This window comes from Bufo bufo, chromosome 1 (assembly GCF_905171765.1).
Source record: "Bufo bufo chromosome 1, aBufBuf1.1, whole genome shotgun sequence".
Taxonomy (NCBI): Eukaryota; Metazoa; Chordata; class Amphibia; order Anura; family Bufonidae; genus Bufo; species Bufo bufo.
The window spans coordinates 551674614-551688623 of NC_053389.1; positions in this window are offsets into that span (position 1 = coordinate 551674614).

Here is a 14010-nt window from a genome sequence, read left to right on the forward strand (position 1 = left end):
TTTTATTGCTTGTGCAGGCCATTTGAATGGTGTGAGGGCTTTAACTTTAGTACGTAGGACAGCTGGGAGGGAAACGCCAAGGGCCTCTGACTTATCAAAGTTTATCTTAAAATTTGAGATGGCCCCAAAAAATTCAAAACCTGCATAACCTCCAGCAGAGTCTCTTCAGGATTTGACAGCAGGAGCTGTAAATCGTCCGCAAAGGCGGCCATCTTGTGGACGAATTTAGCTAGTTTCACCCCTTTGATCGTGGGAGATTGGCGGAACTTAAGAAGAAGCGTCTCTAGGGTGAGTACAAATAAGGTGGGGGATAATGGACATCCCTGACGGGTACCATTTCTAATTTGGAAGGCATTCGATAGGGTGCCGTTAACTAGTACTCTCGCAGATGGTGCAGAGTATAGAGTATAGATAGCTCTGATGAAGTCTTCAGGGAAACCAAAAGCTTGTAGTACTTTACCCATATAGGTCCAGCTAACCCTATCGATACGCCTCTCCGCATCTGTGGCCTAAGAAGCACAGAGTGGGACTTAGATTTGATGGCGTGGGTGATCGCATGTATCACTCTACGTGATATGTATGCCTTGCCTCGCCTTCCTGCAACGAATCCTACCTGTTCTTCACCCACAAGCCCAGGAAGCAACCTGACATCCTGCTGTTAAGCAATTAGCCTCACCACGTCAGATCAGTGTTCAGCAGTGAAATCGGCCTATAACTTCCACATGCCTCCTTATCTTTCCCTTCTTTATGGATAATCGGTTATATGTGCTTCCTGGGCTTGTGGGTCAGAGAGCCACCCGTGAGGAGGAGATTACATGCTGTAACAAAATGTGGGATTAAAATGTCCTTATACTTTTTGTAATATGAGATTGGAAAGCAGTCAGGCCCGGGACTCCTGCCTGAAGGAATGGACATTAGAACCTTTTCTACCTCTTCTATTGTAAACGGCTGAAGTAGCTGATGTATATCAACCGCGGATATAAATGGAGCTAAGGAACTCCGATGTGCGTGTCTCAATTTACTGGCTGGTGAGGGGTACCGGGAGGTTATACAAGTTCGAATAAAAGGAGCAGAACTCCTGAGCTATCGCTGGGGTATTAATAAGTCGGGGGCCCGAGGCTGATTTGATGGCTTGAATAAAGGATTTATTTCTTTGGTTCTTAATAAGGTTGGAGACTAACTTAGATCCTCTATTCCCGTGAAGGTATTGTTTGAAGCGCAATGTCTTTAAGGCCCCAGCCGCTCGAATGTTCAGAAGGTCAGTGACCTTCTGCCTCAAACACTTAAGTGACATCAGGACCTCTTCTGTTTTTGTTTTCTTGTGGAGAGTTTCAAGTGTGGAAATCTGCTGAAGGAGGGAGTCTAATTGTTTCTGCCTACGTTTCTTGGCACTAGAGCCCAGGCTGATAAGTTCCCCTCTGACTACAACCTTATGAGCCTCCCAAAGTGACATCCCATTAGCAAGATCCCTGGCATTCTCTAGAAAGTAGTTTTTAAGGCACTGCTCAACGGCCTTCCTATGAGGTTCCTCTTCTAGGAGCGTCTCATTCAACCTCCAGACCCAGGATCTCGGAGGTAGGGCGTGGATTCTCACTCTCACACGCGCATGGTCAAAATGATTGTTACCTATTCTGGCCTCAGAACCGAGGACAGTAGGTGATTGCAAAGAAAATGTAGTCCAACGCTGGTATAATTGTGCGTCTGTGAGTGGAAAGGTAATCTTTCCCTCAGGATTGGAGGAGGCGCCAGACATCCGAGACCCCTAAGTCCCTGAGAGTGATAAGTAATCTCCTCAGCTGCCTTCTTGAGGTAGGGCGACCTGTAGAGGTCGAGTCTATGGAAGGGTCGAGTGTAAGGTTAAGGTCGCCTCCTATAATGAGGAATCCCTCCCTAAATGTTTTTAGGGTCTCCAGGGTGTGAAGCAGTCAAGTGACCTGCTACTGTTTGGAGCATACAGGTTAACTATAGTAAACATGGTGTTTGCAACATTACCTTTTAAGAAAAGAAAGCGACCATCAGGATCAGCTAGTTTGGCCTCCAAAGTGAAGGGAAAATTCCTGCCTAGGGCTAGGAAACGCCTCTGGCAGCTGAGGAGTAGGAGGCATGGTGTCAAACGGAAAATGTTTATTTACTGTTTTGGGTATATTAGGTGTCTAAAATGGGTATCCTGCAGAAGAACTAAGTCAGCTCCTTCCTTTCGGAGCACATGGTATATTTGGCTCCTTTTCTGCGGTGTGTTCATAACCATTCACATTAAAACATAATACCTTTAAGTCAGACATGGTAAAAATGATGAACCTGAGCAGTAAAGCTATGCGACCAGGAGGGGGCGACACAGGGCAAACAATAAAACAAGGAATATGAACATAACATCTAAAGAAGATATTAAAGGTAAGTACTAAACAGGTAATATCTACCTAGAGGGTCAAAGACCCCGGCAGGGGGGAAATTAGTGTGTAAACAACCCAAGAGCCAGAGCTCACCATCCCTAAAACCCAACGCATAAGGATGGACAGTGGACTTATAAAACCTTATGTAGAGCAGGAGCACGGTGTATGAAACGAGCTCCTTAAAGTATTGCATAGTGTCACCACCGTGGACCCACATAGGGACAGGGTAACTGGACCCGTATGTGATCAGCATTAAACAGAGTGGGCAAGCGGACACTATACTATAGATAGCGGTCTGATGTAGCTACCGATAACTGAAAGAGGTAGTTTACACCAAGTATTGGATTTAGTGACAAATTAGCAATCAGTGGTTTAATGTTTAATTTAATGTAATCGGTCGGAGATGAAGTCACCACCACCCCTAGATATTTAAATCTATCAGCTACTTATAAGAGGGTAGGCCTTTTACATCTAGTGAGGCTGGGAGTGGATCAAGTGGAAGAATCGTGACTATCCAGTTAATGGTAAGTCCGGAATAGTTTCCATATCCAATAATTTCCTGCATTAGAATCTATGGAGTATTATAGGTCCCCTACATATAATAATAGGTTGTCCGCGTATAATAAGACTCTCTTCCCGTTGATCCAGCTGATAACACTGCCAGTGTGTCGATGTGCGCAGCAGACAGGCAAGGGGTTCAATGGCAATTGCGAATAGTAAGGGTGACAAGGGACATCCCTGCCGAGTACCCCTATGTAGCGGAAAATACTCGGACAGCCGCCCATTTGCCCTGATTCTTGCAACTGGGTGGAGTAATATAATTACTGTACCCAGGATATTTATCCCCCGGCGGCCCGCACTTCCTGCGCCACCAGGGGCGTGCGCGCGTCCCCGATGTGCTGGCCGGCGCAGTGACGTCATATCACTGCGCCGGCCCACGTGGATAATGGGGGCGCGCGCGCGCCCCCTGGTGGCGCGGGAGTGCGGCCGCCGGGGGATAAATATCCGGTGGCCCCGGCACTCTGGCTGTGAGGAGAGGGCCCCCACCTTGAGAAGCGCATCGGCGCTTAGAACGCGGCCCTCACTCCGGCTCAAGGCCACGACCGGACCCCCCCCCCCCACCTGGTGAGCGCATCGAGGAAGAATCGGGCAGTGTGCTGAGTCCTGCTCCTGCTGATGGCTAAGTAGCACTGCCCCATTAACCCCCTTCCATGCCCCTGTTCTCCTGTCCTGCCCAAAACTCCTTCCCTGAGCCCCTGCTAGCATTAACCCCTTCCTGTTCCCTGATCCCCTGCTAGCATTAACCCCTTCCTGTTCCCTGATTTCCCCTGTGTGCTGGTAACCCCTGATGGACCCTGGTCCCTGCCTACTGTACACCCTGGCCCATGATCTGACCCTTGCACCTACCCTGATTAACCCCTGGTGTAGCCCCTGCTCAAACCGCTGCCACACACCCCTCCTCAATGTACCCTTGCAGGGTATTTACCCTTGCATTGCTGTACAGTCTGTTATTATCCCCATTGATAACCCTTTGTATTTGTGGTCAGCTTACATCCCTGTAAGACCACCGGTAACCCTCGTCGTATCCCGTAGGGACAGTGATTAGTCAGGCGGATGGGTTACTGATATTTGTGTGTATGAATGTATTATTGCAATGTTTAATATTACTTGTATGTGGTGAATGTCTAGTTAGTTTGATGGGTGGAATTGGGAACGTGTAGTGTAGTTTAGGACTGTATATTTAGTGCTGTATTGTAGTGTACTGAGTGCGTAGTGTATTGTTAGTGTATTGCGTGGTGTAATAAATACTGTTATATTTGTACCCTTTTGTGTAGCGTGTACTTGTTAGCGTTAGCGAGTTAGTAAGGCGCATGCAGCTAGCATAGCGATCAGTGTAGAGCATACCGAAAGTATTGTTATTATATAAAGGCATAAATGGGCGGAGTTATCACTAGATGGCTCCTCCCATTTATTAATTATCGATATTTGCATAAATATTGGTGATTAATATTCCCCTTTTACAGTTACCATGTTTTTATTGAACACACCATGCAAACATTCACAATGCAGGTGGAAAAAGTATGTGAACCCCTAGACTAATGACATCTCCAAGAGCTAATTGGAGTGAGATGTCAGCCAATTGGAGTCCAATCAATGAGATGAGATTGGAGGTGTTGGTTACAGCTGCCCTGCACTATAAAAAACACACACCAGTTCTGGGTTTGCTTTTCACAAGAAGCATTGCCTGATGTGAATGATGCCTCACACAAAAGAGCTCTCAGAAGACCTACGATTAAAAATTGCTGACTTGCATAAAGCTGGAAAGGGTTATAAAAGTATCTCCAAAAGCCTTGCTGTTGATCAGTCCACGGTAAGACAAATTGTCTATAAATGGAGAAATTCAGCACTGCTGCTACTCTCCCTAGGAGTGTCCGTCCTGTAAAGATGACTGCAAGAGCACAGCGCAGACTGCTCAATGAGGTGAAGAAGAATCCTAGAGTGTCAGCTAAAGACTTACAAAAATAACTGGCATATACTAACATCCCTGTTAGCGAATCTACAATACGAAAAACACTAAACAAGAATGGATTTCATGGGAGGAAGCCACTGCTGTCCAAAAAAAACATTGCTGCATGTTTACAGTTTGCACAAGAGCACCTGGATGTTCCACAGCAGTACTGGCAAAATATTCTGTGGACAGATGAAACCAAAGTTGAGTTGTTTGGAAGAAACACACAACACTGTGTGGAGAAAAAGAGGCACTGCACACCAACATCAAAACCTCATCCCAACTGTGAAGTAAGGCGGTGGGGGCATCATGGTTTGGGCTGCTTTGCTGCGTCAGGGCCTGGACGGATTTTCTATCATCGAAGGAAAAATGGAATTCCAAGTATATCAAGACATTTTGCAGGATAACTTAAGGCCACCTGTCCACCAGCTGAAGCTCAACAAAAGATGGGTGTTGCAACAGGACAACGACCCAAAGCATAGAAGTAAATCAACAACAGAATGGCTTAAACAGAAGAAAATATGCCTTCTGGAGTGGCCCAGTCATAGTCCTGACCTCAACCCGATTGAGATGCTGTGGCTTGACCTCAAGAAAGCGATTCACACCAGACATCCCAAGAATATTGCTATACTGAAACAGTTCTGTAAAGAGGAATGGCCAAGAATTACTCCTGACTGTTGTGCACATCTGATCTGCAACTACAGGAAACGTTTGGTTGAAATTATTGCTGCCAAAGGAGGTTCAACTAGTTATTAAATCCAAGGGTTCACATACTTTTTCCACCTGCACTGTGAATGTTTACATGGTGTGTTCAATAAAAACATGGTAACATTTAATTCTTTGTGTGTTATTAGTGTAAGCAGACTGTGATTGTCTATTGTTGTGACTTAGATGAAGATCAGATCACATTTTATGACCAATTTGTGCAGAAATCCATATTATTCCAAAGGGTTCACATACGGGGGGTCGAGCCGGATGCAGGCTGAGTGAAGAGCTTTGCTGATGACCGAGCCCTTTTGAGCTTATTAAAAGCAAAGATAACGGCAAAAAAATGGGAAAAGTCGGCAAAGACAAACCTAAAGAAACACCTGGGAGGCTGAAGACCGCTTCAAATCAAAGCGATCTGGACAGATTTGTGAGAAAACCTGAAGCGAGGTCAGAATCCAAGATGGCGACCGCACGCCGGGTGGCTCTAATAGCAGGTAAAGACGCTGACTCAGACGGGGAAGGAGATAGCGATCCAGAGGAGACTGCAGCGGCAGACGACTTACCTCTCTCCAGAGTCTTCATGAGAGACCTCTTACATGACGCTTTAGAGCCCCTCAGGCAGGATTTGTCTGAAATAAAACAGGATGTGCGTCAGTTGAGTACCAGAATGGACACACTAAAGACTGAACAGCAAACCTTCATTGAATTTGGGGAGCAAGTGGCAACCAATATGGACAATGCACAGGCCCACATAAACTACTTATATGCCCCAGTAGAGGACCAAGATAACAGGGGACGGAGAAATAATATAAGGCTCAAAGGGGGTCCCTGAGTCGGTTACGATGAGTCCCTGAAACAGGGGCGTAGCTATAAATGCATGGGCCCCATAGCAAAAATTATTTTATGGCCCCCCCCCCATAGCCATCCACAGATCCCCCTCCCCTAAACAGTGCCATTCACAGACCCCCCTCCCCTAAACAGTGCCATCCACAGATCCCCCTCCCCTAAATAGTGCCATTCACAGATCCCCCTCCCCTAAAAAGTGCCATCCACAGATCCCCCTCCCCTTAACAGTGCCATCCACAGATCCCCCTCCCTAAATAGTGCCATCCACAGATCCCCCTCCCCTAAATAGTGCCATCCACAATCCCCCTCCCCTAAACATGCCATCCACAGATCCCCCTCCCCTAAACAGTGCCATCCACAGATCCCCCTCCCCTAAATAGTGCCATCCACAGATCCCCCTCCCCGACGCTCACAGGAGCACATTATAAACTAATTAGTAACTTGAACTTAATCATTGACAGTGCTGAATGCTGATCTCTTTACTTGCATTGGATACCTTAGCTCTGGTAACGGTACAGCAGGCAGTGCGGGCGGGCGCGCTCACTTCACTGACGTTCACGCGCCTGCGCCGCCTAGTGGGAGGAGCAGGCGTGTGACGTCATGAGTGAGTGCCGCCCCCCGCACTGCCTGCTGTTTATCGTTACCGGAGCTCAGACAGAGTAAGATATCCAATGCAAGTAAATAGATCAGCATTCAGCACTGTCAATGATTAAAGTTCAAGTTACTAATTAGTTTATAAATGTGCTCCAGTGAGCGGCGTGGCCCCTGTATATTCTCACTGAGAGCGGAAAACTCAGATCCGATGGTATATCTAACCCCCAGGCAAGCGTCCCCGTCACCATGGGAACGCCTGGGGGTTAGTATAATGATCGGATCTTCCTTACTCAGTGGCCTGCTGAGACTCCCCAGCCTCTGTGTCGGCCCGGCCCTGCATGTCCTGACTCCTCCCCAGCCAAGCCTGAGCCGCGGACCGCCTGGCTGCTGTTTGTAGTGTGTGTGTGTAAAAAAAAAAAATATAATAATAATCAACAGAAGGCGGCCCGGACGGGCCCCCAGTGGCGTAGGGCCCCATAGCCACTGCTATGGTTGCTATGGCGATCCCTACGCCACTGCCCTGAAACAAGAGGTGGTGCTGTTTTTTTCCCGCCTTGTACCAGACTGTCCGCCAGAAAAGCTAGAGATGGACAGAATCCATAGGGCACTGCGGCCGATGCCAAAGCCACAAGATCCTCCTAGGGACGTCATTTTCCGCATGACCAGCTTCTCAGTAAAAGAACAAATCCTGGCAGCAGCGAGAAACAACAAAACGGTGTATATTGAAGGTTCCATCATTACGCTATATCAGGACTTATCACCCATGACTCTAAAGAAGAGACGGCACCTAAAACCCCTCCTGGATATCCTGCAGCAAAAGAAACTACCATATCGATGGCTTCACCCATTTGGTTTGCTAATTAACACACCACTCCGGAAACAAGTCATCCGGGCTCATGCCGACTTATAGAGAGTATGTGACGTCCTGGACATTAAAGACCTGGATATTCAGGACTGGTGCCCTGCACAAAATCTAGCTTCGCTACCTTCACTACCCATAAGGAATTCCTGGCAAGAAGGATCATCCAAGCGGCAGAAATCCAGGAAGGCCCATGGACAGCTACCCGTCAGATGACGGATCAACACAAGGCGGAACTTGGCCACCGTCCGTATCCATTTATCCTGATGACCTACAAATGTTGGGTCACACTAAACTCCTGTTATCTGTTAATTAGAAACCACTAACCTGTTTTTAGCAGTCCTTATTATCTGGCGTTTCTGCACTAATCTCCTTTAACGCTCCTTCCCTGATCCTATTTCTGTATCTATTCTTCCCTGCTCCTATTTCTGTATTCACCCTCCTTATGCACTACTATCTCCTCAACAGATTATGATAGTCCTATACTGGGTTATATTAGTTCAATGTTGTGATAAGTGGATTTCTAATTGAAGGGAGACACCCAGTGGCAAAAGCAAAAATTACAGTTATTCCTGGCAAGTCACTTCACTTCTCTTCTAATGTTCCTCATGTCTTTCTAATTAAATGTCTTTATATCTAATGATAGCTAGCTAAAACGGGGACTCGGTCCACCCTTTGTAGACCCCCTCCCCTAAGTATTATATTGTAATTAACTGTTACTACTGTTTTTCTCCTCTTTTTTGCTTTAGGTCCTTCCTCCTCTATCCTACTCCTTCCCCCCCCCCCCCCCCCTATTGCTGCGCATATTACTGGTACTGGAATCAGGTATGGATGACTGTCCGCGAACTAGGCTTATATGTGCATGGCTAGTTTAAATATATGTACATACAATGTTAAAGGGCTAAACGCACCATCAAAACGGAGTCAAATATGTCAATATTTGCATAAGATGAGAGTGCAAATAGCTCTAATACAACAAACACACTTTCGCATTAACCATGTTCCAAAGCTATCACTCATGCTATATAATTAATGGTTTCATAGCACCTCTCCCTTAACGGCCACAAAAGGGGTCCGCATAGCCAACCATAATAATACTCCGTTTATACTTCAAGACACACTAAAAGACAAGGATGGTAGATTTATCTTTGTAAAAGGAACGATAGGTCCCCAGCTATTTACTTTTTGCAATATATATGTACCTAACACAGCGCAAGCCACATGGCTTCTAGAAAACACAAATAAACTTGGAAACTTTGCAGAGGGCATTATCATCCTAGGCGGAGACTTTAACGTCACACTAGTCCCTAGCCTTGACTCTTCCACTGGATCCTCATCAATGTCAAAAATATCACTATGTAAAATAAAAAAGGCACTTTCCCAACAGCGTCTTATAGACGTTTGGAGGGCATTGCACTCCAATGAAAAAGACTATACCTACTTCTCTTCTGCTCACCACTCCTATCAAAGACTGGATTACATCTTCCTAAATATGCAAGCTCTCCAGTATTGTATCTCATCCAAGATCGGGAATATTCTTCTGTCAGATCATGCCCCAGTTTTCCTCACATGTACTATAGCACAATATGCCTAAAACAGAATATAGATGGAGGTTAAATGAAACACTATTGAATAGCTCTAATATCCCAAAATTAGCTGATCTAATTGAGGAATATTTCAATTTGAATGAATCAGCAGACCTACCCCAAGCTGTGCTTTGGGACGCCCACAAAACTGTTATAAGAGGCCATCTAATTGCTTTGGGCTCTCATGTTAAAAGACAGAAGTTAAAGAAAATAGAAGAACTCACCTCAGCTATCTCTAAACTGGAGACGCAACACAGGAGATCATTAAAGGAAGATACTTTGGCACACCTGGACACCCTAAGATCAGAACTAAAAAATATCCTAAATGCCAACACAGCTAAACTGTTTCTATCCACTCACTATAAATACTACGCTCACGGCAATAAATCTACGAAAGTACTCATGTCCCAAATCAAAAGACGAAAAATAGCGTCCTACATCTCCACATAAAATCCAAAACTTGCAAGTAGTCCACAAAACAGAATTAATTGCTGAACAATTCTGCAACTACTATAGTCAACTATATAATCTACAAGTCAACCCAACCCCGTCCCAAACTAGTGAGAAAAAACAACACATACAAAACTGGCTAGATACACTGAAACTTCCTACTCTAACTACTGCGCAAGCCAAAAAGCTATCCTCTCCGTATACTCTAGCTGAACTGCAAATAGAAACATAGAAACATAGAATGTGTCGGCAGATAAGAACCATTTGGCCCATCTAGTCTGCCCAATATACTGAATACTATGGATAGCCCCCGGCCCTATCTTATATGAAGGATGGCCTTATGCCTATCCCATGCATGCTTAAACCCCTTCACTGTATTTGCAGCTACCACTTCTGCAGGAAGGCTATTCCATGCATCCACTACTCTCTCAGTAAAGTAATACTTCCTTATATTACTTTTAAACCTTTGCCCCTCTAATTTAAAACTGTGTCCTCTTGTGGTAGTTTTTCTTCTTTTAAATATGCTCTCTTCCTTTACCGAGTTGATTCCCTTTATGTATTTAAAAGTTTCTATCATATCCCCTCTGTCTCTTCTTTCTTCCAAGCTATACATTTTAAGGTCCTTTAACCTTTCCTGGTAAGTTTTATCCTGCAATCCATGTACTAGTTTAGTAGCTCTTCTCTGAACTCTCTCTAGAGTATCTATATCCTTCTGGAGATATGGCCTCCAGTACTGCGCACAATACTCCAAGTGAGGTCTCACCAGTGTTCTGTACAGCGGCATAAGCACTTCACTCTTTCTACTGCTTATACCTCTCCCTATACATCCAAGCATTCTGCTGGCATTTCGTGCTGCTCTATTACATTGTCTTCCCACCTTTAAGTCTTCTGAAATAATTACTCCTAAATCCCTTTCCTCAGATACTGAGGTCAGGACTGTGTCAAATATTCTATATTCTGCCCTTGGGTTTTTACGCCCCAGGTGCATTATCTTGCACTTATCCACATTAAATTTCAGTTTCCAGAGTTCTGACCATTCTTCTAGTTTTCCTAAATCTTTCTCCTCTCTCAACAAGATCTACAGACAAATTAAAAAGTTATAGCTCTTGGAATGTGTTGATGAAAAAATGAAAAAAATTCTCAGAAGAACAAGAGTCCTGGGTCAGACGACCTACCAGTCTTTTATTACTCCTCGTTTAAAGAGACCTTACTACCCCGGCTATTGGCAGTTTGTAACGAGGCAAGAGAGGGCAAACCATTCACCAGAGATATGTTGTCTGCGCAAATATCCATTATCCCCAAACCTAATAAAGACCACTCACTCTGCTCAAACTATAGGCCAATTTCGCTCCTCAATAACGACCTTAAACTTTATGCAAAAATGCTTGCCAACAGATTAAAACTTTACTTACCAGACCTTATTTCGGCAGAACAGGTGGGCTTTATACCTGGAAGGGAAGGGAAAAATAACATTATCAGGGTTATAAACCTTATACAACTAGCTACGAAGTCAAAATCACCATTAGCTATCCTCAGCATGGATGCGGAGAAAGCTTTTGACAGAGTGGATTGGCTCTTTATGACACAAACATTGGCAAAATTTGGAATCCTGAGCACCTTCATAGCCGGGCTTATGGCAATGTATTATAAACCTACAGCGCGCATCCTGGTGAATGGCACCCTCTCCCCAGTATTCACAATATCAAACGGTACTCACCAAGGCTGCCCCCTCTCTCCCTTACTGTTTGTGTTGGTTATAGAAACGCTTCTTCAATCATTTAGGCAACATGTTGAAATCGAGGGAATGAGTAGGGTCTATAACTCATCAAACAGCTGCATTTGCAGATTATGTACTCCTATTTATCACTAACCCAAATCTAGCCTTTCCAGCAATTATGTCTACACTTCAGACTTATCACTCCCTATCCAATTTTTCAGTGAACTTATCTAAATCCACAGTCCTGAATGTGAATCTGAACCCACAAGTCATGACCACTTTGCAAAAAACCACCCCTTTTCAATGGACCACTGAATCAATAGTATTCTTAGGGATAACACTAACACCGGAATTTTCAAATTTGTTTCGGGAAAATTTTCAAACACTACCAAAAGGATTAGAAGACTTGATAGGTTCTTGGGATATTCCATTTATATCATGGTTCGGTCGCAGGACGCTCATCAAAACGGTACTCCTGCCTACTGTTCTTTACTACCTTCAAGCATTGCCTATTCCAATCCCCAAAAGCTTATTTTGCAAAAATGCAAGGGATTCTATCAAAATTCCTCTGGGGTGGTAAGAGATCTAGACTACCTCTCACACTCATGTCACAACACCCCACGAATGGTGGGCTCGGTATTCCAGAACTATATATCTACCACAAAGCAGTAATTGGTCTTAGATGCCTAGAATGGCTAAGACCGTACTCGAACCGACTAGACCTTATTACTGAAGACAATATGGTAAACCTCCCACTTCATTCTTTAATCTTCCTAGACCAATCCCAAAAGAACACTAAACTACAAACATATAACTCCATCACTAAGTACACTTTAGACATATGGAGGGACTCTAAATGGAAAGATCATTTACTATCAAATTACCTCACCCTGATGCAGGTTCGTGATGTCCTCTGCCACTCCTCTACCCAGTTCTGGGAAACCCTATCTGACCGAGCAAAATCTATCTCCACAACGGTCTTATCCCTATGTCTGGATAATGACATCCCAACTTACGACGAACTGAAAAAACACCCTATAATAGCCAGCCTTTCCACTTTCCAAATAGCTCAATTTATTCACTTTATGAAATCCCACCTTAAAAATCTCACTGAGACCACCGAACAATCTGCTTTTGAGAAACTAGCCCTTCAAACAAAAGAACCAAAAGGAAAGTTATCCAAATTATACAGCCTTCTATTGGCCCTAACACGCCCTGACAAATTTCCCTTCATCTCAAAATGGGAAACTGAACTGAATATCCAATTCTCAGCGAATGAGTTAAACAGCGTCCTGAAGGGCCCCCATAGGGTGTCCAGGTGTGTCAAACTGCAAGAAAACAGTTATAAAGTACTAACCCAATGGTACTACACAGCACAAAGCATTAACCGTATGTTCCCTGAATGCAGCCCGGTCTGTTGGACATGTGGTCTTGAAATAGGCACTCATAGCCATTTATGGTGGAAATGTTCTAAAATTACATCCTATTCACAAAAGATTTGCAAAGTCATCTCTGATGTTTGTAGAATATCCATACCAGTCTCACCGAAGCTATGTATGTCTATTTGGGGTGTTCGGGAGTCTCAAGTGTCCCAGAGACACACAAATATTGGGTCAGATTTTGTTAGCATCATCCAGACTACTCATTGCAGTATACTGGAAAAAACCAGAGTCACCCCCATTACAACACTGGATTCAAAAGTGTGATCAATTATACCGCCTAGAGCAAATTGCACACTGGGAATCCCGAACGCCACAACGATTTGAAGTCATATGGAAACCTTGGAAAAAATATAGGGATTTCTCGAACTAACAAACTTACAGGTTATAGAGTGTGAGCACATAAACCAATGTTTTTATTACTTGTTTATCCACGTACTACAAAACAGCAGCATACTCAACTCCCTCATCCCCACCCTTTTTCTCCCCTCTGACTTCCCTCTCCCCCTCCTACCCTTTAAAGCGAACCTTTCACCTCATTTTCACTTTATAAACTAGCAACAGTACCTTATAGATCATCTTCAGTGTGTTCTTATACATCCTTGTGCCGCTTTCATGCGCTGTATCTGCCTGAAAAAATAAATCGTCTTATAAAGTTATCATTTCCGCTCCAACAGTCACGCTAGAAGTCAAGGGGGGTAGCCCTTCCCTCACCTCTGGCTGTACCTCCCCTGCCCTAACCCCGCCTCTATGCACTGTAATTGACAGCCGGCTCAGTCGCCGGGACCGTGCTTGTCAAGGCTGCGCATGCGCCGTCTTTCGCGCGAGGCGGGGTTAGGGCAGGGGAGGTGCAGCCAGAGGTGAGGGAAGGGCTACCCCCTTGACTTCTAGCGTGACTGTTGGAGCAGGAAA